Consider the following 9,012-nt stretch of genomic DNA (forward strand, 5'->3'; position numbering starts at 1 on the left):
GACATGTGGACCCCACTGGTCTATCGTTCTGTGTTCTATACTTCTAACACTTACCTGGATGTCAATCGTTGTGAAAACAGAGGCAGCTGTGCTATGGGGATTGTGCCATTTGTATTATAAACAAATATAAGAACGATATTTGTTTATTTAATATTCAAATCGTTTGTCGGTGGTTAATGAGGCCATCCCATTTCATAGGAGGTTACAATTAGCAGTGAGCACTCTTTTAATTTGTAATCCCCAGGCAACCCTTCTGCAATGAACACTCGCCAACCTGACCCTGAATGTAAAAGAGCCATCCCTACATATGGAAATGAGAGTCTGACATCAGAGCTGTACCTTCATTAAAACCAGAGTTAATTAAATCCATCAACCCAATTTAAAAACAACAGTGAGGCCGTAGATGAGGGAAAGGATGAGCTGCAGACACACACTGCAGCAGAGGACCGAGATAAAACTATAAAAAATACAGCTGCTTTCAGACATGCAGCGAACTCTGCATAATCTCCTGAAATTATCCAGAGGGGCTGAACGTGAGAGGGCAAATATCCCAGTGAGTTGCACTGGACATTCTCCGGAGTTTTTCCACTCAGCCCCAGTAAAACTCTAAAAGAACAGACAAACCGATAAAAAGAATAAAGATATTTCAGGATGATAAAGACTGCCATACACATAGAGGACAAGGATGAAGATGTCACCTTGGAAAGACAATGAGATTCGAGAGCTTTTGGCAATAAGGTTCACCGTGGGTGTCGTTGTGCAGTGGAGAGCGTGGCCTAGGGGGAGAGCGTGGCCTAGGGGGTAGAGCGGGTGCTCTGCAACAAGAAGGTTGCCGGTTCGAATCCCACTCTATCCCATCTGCATGCCTAAGTGTCCTTGGCAAGATACTGAACCCCTAGATGGCCCCTCATAAAAAATGATGAGTATTCTAAAAATGTAAGTCGCTTTGGATAAAAGCGTCAGCTAAATGACATGTAATGTAAACAAAAACATGTGCTCTCTGCAGCGGAATTCATATGTTATGTCTTCACCCCTGTATTTTTTAACCTGACGCCCCCCCCCCCCCCCCCCCCCCCCCAGCCCGAGTGCTTCAGAAATGTTCCTGATCTGATGAACGCGTCTGACTCGGATAATCTCCTGCTGCGTTCTATGTGACAACTGGGTCCAGACATCTTCCAATGTCATGTCTGAAAACAGCTGTTCCTTGTACACACACACACACACACACTCAAACACACAAACAAACACACACAGGCACAGAAGCAGAAAGATAAGAATCGAGCAACATGTAGCTGTTTCACTAATATAAAATGGCATTAACTGTGTACAATTAAGAATTAGTCACTTACACACGGATAATATCGACCTACATTAGTTCCCCAGAGTCTCTCTAATATAATAATTTGAATTTATTACAACTTAGGAAATTGGTTTTGACCATTACTGTATTACTATTGGCTATCATAAAGTATGTGCTGGGATTCAGAAAACAGCCTCATCACTAACACACAACGTCAGATGGGGCCAGAAACCAGCCTGGTATCTTCTGCCACGCAACATCTAAATATGTGTGCGTTGATGCTAAATTGAATGTGTGTACAGATCAAGTGTTTTTTCCCCACATGAACAGGTGATTCCCCTCAGTGTGACTGCCTTAACGTACGTTGTTGACATAAATAAACACACAGACACGCACACATACAGCGTGACACAAAGAAATGAGTCATTTCGCTCAAAAGGAATCACATGTGGTTATTTTGTTTATGAGGATGTTTGGCAGTGTCTCAGATTTTCCCTCGCTCACTCCTCCTCAGTAACCGTAGCTCTTTCTATAGGTTATTTCCTCTTGTTTGACTGTGTGCATGTTTGTAGTCACTGGAACAGAGGCCTCAGCTACTGATTACACAACAGAGCTGTGTTGTGTTGCGCTGCACATGTGAGAAAGACACACGTTACAGTTTCCGCGCAGCTTTTCTGGAACAGCAGAGGAAGTAGACGGAGGCACATTGAAATGTTTCCCATTGCCTCTGCTCCTCACTCTCCCCTCGCAGGCTCACATTATACACTGAGGCTGTTGCTGCAGTATTAGTGATGGAGGCTGATTTCAGCTGTCACGCTCACAATGTCTCGAAGTTTGTTTGCTTCCCCCCCCCCCCACCCACCTCTTTAATTTTTTTCTCAAAATCATTTGCATTCAGTATGTAACACCCGCATTGCGCCTTTATCAAAAGCTGTTGTTTGGTGCTGGCAGGAGGAAGCAACATCCCAGAGAGGTGTTGTTAATAAACTCGACAGTCACAGATCATTTAAGCACTAACAGCCAGCAGCAGTGAGAAGGCTGCTTTCGTGAATACAGTCTTCACAGTAGCTGCAGGATTTTAGAAACATGGTTCTGCATTAGGCCACATATAGTATATAGTGTGAGGCTGTTGTTAGAAATAGGGATGACCTTGCAAAAAAGGTAAGTTGCTCTGTAGTACTGACGTTGTACTTACGGTACACAACTAAATACTTGCAACTCAACGTAATGTTTCCAGGGGACACTAAAAAGTGATGAACAGTGGTGAGATATGGTCCTTCCCGCTGGGGAAGACCACTTTCTTCCTGCGATGCAAAGACCACGAAGGCCAAACTGAAATGAGCAGGGCCGGTCTACAGAGGATTACCGTCATCGGGTCATCATCTTGTTCCGCCCTTATTGCCAAGCAACAGAACTAACATTGATCACACCGATAAAGTTTTAATGCCCCTTGTTTTGTTTTTTTATATTTGTACGCTCAACTGTTCGATTGAGTTGAAGCGTGATACTCAACCAAGGGACATATCATTGCTTGCAAGCACCATGACCTTTATAAAAATGGCTCGTTGCTGAAGCGCAATGAATCCTTGGATAGTTTGAGCCCCTATATATATATATATATATATATATTTATAGGGGCCCAAGAAATGAAGGCTACCACAGGTGGATTCTTCCATATATATATATATATATATATATAGTGACTTAAATCCACAAAATCTTCCTTGACAGAGCAAAGTCTATATTTTATGACCTATTCCCAGTTTTCCTCTGCTTTCTCTCTTGCCATATTTAGCTTTTCTCATTCTGTCTCTTTCCACCTCTTTCCCTTTCTCCCTCTCAACCATGTTTCCTTAACTCTCCTTCAGGGGCAAACATGCTTTGGCAGGAGCAGTTTCATTATAAATGCCACTGAAACAACTTGATATTACTTTTGCATTTGTTATACATGCAAATCACCTCTAAATGGGTCTACGACCATGTTCTACTTAAAGTAGGGTTGGTTTTTTAGTTCGACCCTGTTAATCCTGCTGTATATGGAAAAATTTGCAATTAACACTCAAGGAAGACGTTCTGGACAACACTCTTTAGCAATGCTGGCCTTCTTGGATGATAGGTCGGAAAGACCACTAGTTGCCATAGTATTAGTGGGATGAAAGAAAGAAAAGAGAAGAGGCATCCAGGAGGCAGATAGCTATTGAAAAGCATGAATAGGCAGCTCAGAGACTTCACAGGACAGACTCCTGGAGGCTTTGCATTAGAGCTGAGCGACCTTAGCTGTCTGTCATTTGTTGGTCCAATTCAACTTGTGAAGAGCGCAAGCTGGCCAAAGTGCTGTTAGTGCCAGATCCCAGTCTAATCTGCCGTCTCCGCCAATCAGCCCTCATTTGCTAAGGCGCCTCTCTGTCTCCTTGGACGAGTGGCTCGGTCTGTACACCACCCATCCCATGTCCCCCTTTCAGAAGAGGGGATAAACAGAATGAGGTGACAAAAACGAGTGCTCTTTTGGGGTGGTTGAAGAGGACGGGAGGAGGGCTGTCTGTTGTCCCCCCAGCAGAAAAATCTGGAAAGTATTTGGGACTGAGACCCGAGAGACCCACAACAAGAATGAGACTACTGTGTTCAAAGTTGATGACACAGGTGTACTATGAGCTGCTAGTGTTTACTGCTTAAACCAACTCCAAACACCTGGAGCAGTCTTTTTAGATTCTGATAGCATCAGCACCTATTCTGAATGAAACAAGCAATCCAGTTTGCTAATTACAACAGATCATTTGCTGTGCCCGCCTGCCTTACATACTATCAGTGCAACTGTAAAGCTACTTCATATAAAAGTGGAAAGTTTTACTTTAGTAATTTTTCAATTTCACCTGATGGTAGAAAAATGCATGATATTCACTGTTGTAAGTTCATTAATGTATCGTCATGCTACATAATAATAATGACAACTAGAAGTTGGTTTAAATGTCTTTGTCTTTGTCTCTGTCATGCTGACTTGTTTTGATATTGGAATTGGAAAATAAGGCACTTAAATATGCACTTGATACAACACATCCAAAAGACCAAAAACTGTAAATCCTAGGCAGAAAATGATGATTCCTACCAGCTGATTATCCAGTCATTGAATTTGAAAATAAAGGAGGACTATTTGTTCTAGTTAGGTGTAGTATTACAGAGACATATCAGTTCAACTTATATCAGAAATTAAGCCTGTTGTGTGGGTGGGCATCCCAAGCTTGCCTGACCCACTAGAATTACATTTATTCAGCTATGACTAGACAGACGCTCTTTGGATGAGAGGTTTGGCAAACAGATAATTCAGTATTCAGTGCACCATGAGCTGTTTCCTCACTGTTTGCTGTATCATACTGATATACAAGGGGAACTTCAGACAAGAAGGATAACCGAAAACAAGTTTCATACATCCTCATTTGGAAACTTGTTTTTGAAATGAACGGAACGCTCAAGCAGAAATCTTAGAACCAGGCACTGTGTCTATATGCAAATCAGATCAATCCGATTGGTGTAAATATATTAAAAGTAAAGTTAATAGTTTGAGCAAAGAAAGTTTCTAACTTGTAATATCTTGACAAACTTTTACCCCCCCCCCCCCCCCCCCCATCAAGTGATATCTTCTAAACCAAGGTTATATTTGGTTTCTGGGTCATCACTTCTTCGTTTTTTTTGTGTGGGTCTTAGAACCCATCCCAAGTCAGGCTGACGCTCTGAATGTCAGTGAGGACTTCTGAGATACAAGCTGCCGGTACCTTTATATGTGTGAAAGCTCAAAGAGAACTGTCCCATGTTTGTTGTTCAAATAGAACATCACAAATCTGTCAAACTTAGTTCCAGGCCTTTAGGGCAAACTCTGGTATTTTTAGCCTTTCTCCTTCCTTCCATCAGCTTATGTACACAGGTTGATGGATTGACAGTAATTAAGCAGACATTGTATAAGTGATGCACAATAACCCAGTCACTAAAGATGTGTGTTGCTCGCACTGAGGAATGCACAGAAAGCAGAATCACAACGAGGAGAGAAAAAGCGACTGAAGCTAGTTTTTGAAACGTCCGTGTCGGAGGAGCCTGGAGATTCAGTGCGGCGTCCTTAACCTTCCACAGAATGTGTCTCTGAGGGGGCGAGTGAGAGAGCTCAGCATCTTGATTTTTTCTCTCCTCACCTGCGCTCGCTGCCACCTGCCACTAACAACCAGAGGAAACTGCGATGACAAGCGTCTATTCACAGCCTCGTCCTCCCACACAGCACTTACCCCCCGCTATTACATCAAAGTGGAAGATGTAATCACTGACGCTATTGTCATGTATAGTGCTCGCCCGAATGTCAATCGCATGCGAGTTTTCCAGCAGAGATGGGAATCCTTCTTGTTTGCTCCCGCCGTGCAAGAGTCTGTCTACCTGCCCAGGAGAAAGCTCCTCAAAGCGGACACAGGCCTTTGCTACTCGACCCGCAGTGCTGGGATCAGCAGGGTCCAGAGGATTACATCGCCACATGGGCTGCCCGACATTAGGTTTAAGATCGTGGTAATTTGTATGATAAAATATTATTAAAATGCAAAGAAAATTGCAGGCATTCTGGTCCATTAAGTCAATTGGTTGAGGAATCTTCTAAATATTCCTCAGTCTTCAGACAAGTAGTATTTCAGTTGACATCTGTGCTTCTCATCAAAGACGCTGACACGCAAACAGCACCGATCCAGATCCGTGTCAGCTGCAAGGTTTAGCGAGACTAAGGGGAGACAAATAGCTGCATGATTCTTTTCCATTGTTTGCTGGTGCATTCAATCCAGGGCCTGAGTGTGTTTCATCTGAGCCGCCCTGACATGGCGGGGACTGACAGTTTCTGACATGTGCCGTGTCTTATGTTGACACTGAGATGGAGAGAGAGGATATGGGACTGATTGGTTCACGCAAGGTCACTGGGAAGCTCCAGGAATTCATGTTGACAGCTTTAGTCCCGACATCATGTATCTCCCACGGCTTCAGAGCACGCACTGTACAGGCTGCGTGTCTCAATGTCACCTCTACAGTTTGAACAGATCGAAGACACGGGAACATAAAGCGTGGTGGTGGTACCCTGACACCAAACATTTACTTTGCTGATTATGCCTAAAACAAACCAGGTTAAGAATCTACAGCTAGTGGCTGTATGAGGTTGTTCTTAAACATAGAAGTGCTTTGAGCTAAATGCTACCTCTAGCATCGAAACATGCTCAGAAAGACAGCGCTAGCACACCAATGTTAAGCATGTAGCCTATCATTTATACCATGTTCAACATCTTCATTAAGTGTGAAGATGCAAGCTAAATGACCCATGCTAATCAGCTGAGGCTGATGGGGACGTCGTTAGCTTGATGGTTATCGTGCCATGCACCAAAGTCATTAGACAAATTGAGAGTCTGACCCGATGGTGGCAAAAGAGGACAAGTTAGTATCTAAAAATCCAACTTACAGTTTGAGTCTGTGTCCAATTATTCAGCAGTTCAACAGCGGTTCAGACTTTTGACTCAAAACCACTAATCCCTTCACAGCGGCATGAAGAGGAAACATCGGGAGAGCGTCACAGTCAATATGACTTATCCACCAGGGGTCATGACAAAAAGTCCTTACCAAGGTTCATGGCAATCCATCCAATCGATGACATATTTCAGACTGAAGTACAAAATACACCAAAGTACCACTGCAAGTTGTAATAGTGCTAGTGTATTAGTAAGTATTTAGATTTATGATACTATTTATCTAGTAAAACTGTATTTGAACATTACCTAAATGCTAGTACAGAACATGTATGTCAATATTCAATGTATAATTTATCACTGCAGGATATAGCAATTGAAAAAAAAATCTACATATTGTACAAGTGGATCATAGGGTTTAGTGTAGTGTTTTCATTGGTAATGATTCATTGTGTTGTTGATTAATCTCTTATAGATGCTGAGATCTTGGAGGTATTTTAATAAAAGTCTATAACACACAGACTGCATTCTAAATGCCATCAGAGATCTCAGCAGTATATCAATGAGGATTTCATTCTTTCTTCCATTTTTCATCTTGAACTCATTCTGCAAATAAATATTGTGAGGGTGAGGGCTTAAAGGATGGCCAGGAGGCTACACAGTGCATTTCAAGTGCTTAACTCAGTATATTCATTTTAAATGGCTATAATTGATCGCCTCTGGCTCTCTTCTTATTTCTTGAGCACACTGAATTACCTCATAAAACATCTTGGCTTGTTCACATCTATTCATCTTCCTCTCTTTCATTTTCTGTTTCTCGGGTCTACTGCTATGAAGCATTCGATTTTACTTATACATTCTTTCTCAAAACCCAAGAGAATGTATTACTACTACTGTCCAAGTGCTCAAAACAGGTCAACTGAATGAGATCTCATAGGCAGCACAGAGTAATTAACCTTAATAAGTCTTCATCAACACTCCCAGTGCATCACCATTAAATAAAGACCATATTTAACCCCATTGTTTGTTTTTTTACTATTTAATCTTTCCTGTCTTCACATGTTATCTTCATATTCCTACCTCCTTTCTGGCCTTATGTTCTTATTGATCCTCCATTCTTTCACAACCTGAGGCTCCAGGAGGCGGCATGATTGACAGGCTTGCATTCTCTCTCAGCTGGATGATACCCCCCCCCCCCCCAACCCACACACACACATACACACACATCTCCCGTTGCCAGGGTGACAGATGAGCTTTCTCTGCCGAAACACTCCGTCTCCGTCTCCGTCACCTCAGATTGGTGAGTGAGCGGCGGGGAGGAGGGGTAAGTGAGACTCAGTCAATCCAACACATCCCCTGACAAATGACACTGCCGCAGAGCAACAGTGTACAGTGAGTGTTGGTTTATGTTTCCAAGCTAACTGTGGCAGCCTCTCGTAGTCGATCACACTCTGCTCAACACCAATCTCACACACTATTCTCCGGCTGGAGCTTTAGATGACATAAAAAGCATGTGAAGGCCGGTCTGTGATTCACAATCGTAATATCCCTCCGCTCGATCTTAGAGGAAGGTCAAGCATAGAGTTCTGGATACCTGCTTCAGGAGACTCAAAACAAACTAGAATGGTACTCAGTATAGAGGGCATGCCTCCACCAAGGCCCAACAGTCCCCTTAAATTCAATCAAACTGATCTCTCAATACTTTCTTTACAAATTCCAGGTCCGCTCCCTGATCCAAATTCACACTTAAATTTAAACTTGACCCATATCACATCCTTCAATCATGTTTTGTGATAAGTCATCCAGTAGTTTTTGAGTAATCCTACCCCCCCCCCCCCCCCCCCCCTCCAACAGACAAACAAACTCAGTGCCGGTAATAAGCACATATCCTCAACAACATCAAACAGTAAACTTTTAAAGAACATTTAAATTGACCATATATTCAGGTTTTTATTTGGAGCTTTTATTTGGATTTTTTAAGAATCATGAATTATTCTCAGAGAAATCAAGGAAAATGTGGAAAAACAATGTGTCAACATTTTTAAGACGGTGAAAATAGAAATAGAAATTACTGGATCTGCCCCTGATCCAGAGCTGCATCTTAACGTAATAGGTTCTTTCCCGACCCAAACCATATTCTTGTTTTGGTAATACGTCACAAACAAATAAACAGAGATGAAACCATAACCTCCTTGGCAAAAAGAAAAGGTTGAAAACCGTGTGGAGGCAGCAGCTCCTCCA

The sequence above is a fragment of the Platichthys flesus genome, chromosome 8 (assembly GCF_949316205.1).
Source record: "Platichthys flesus chromosome 8, fPlaFle2.1, whole genome shotgun sequence".
In the NCBI taxonomy this organism is placed as follows: domain Eukaryota; kingdom Metazoa; phylum Chordata; class Actinopteri; order Pleuronectiformes; family Pleuronectidae; genus Platichthys; species Platichthys flesus.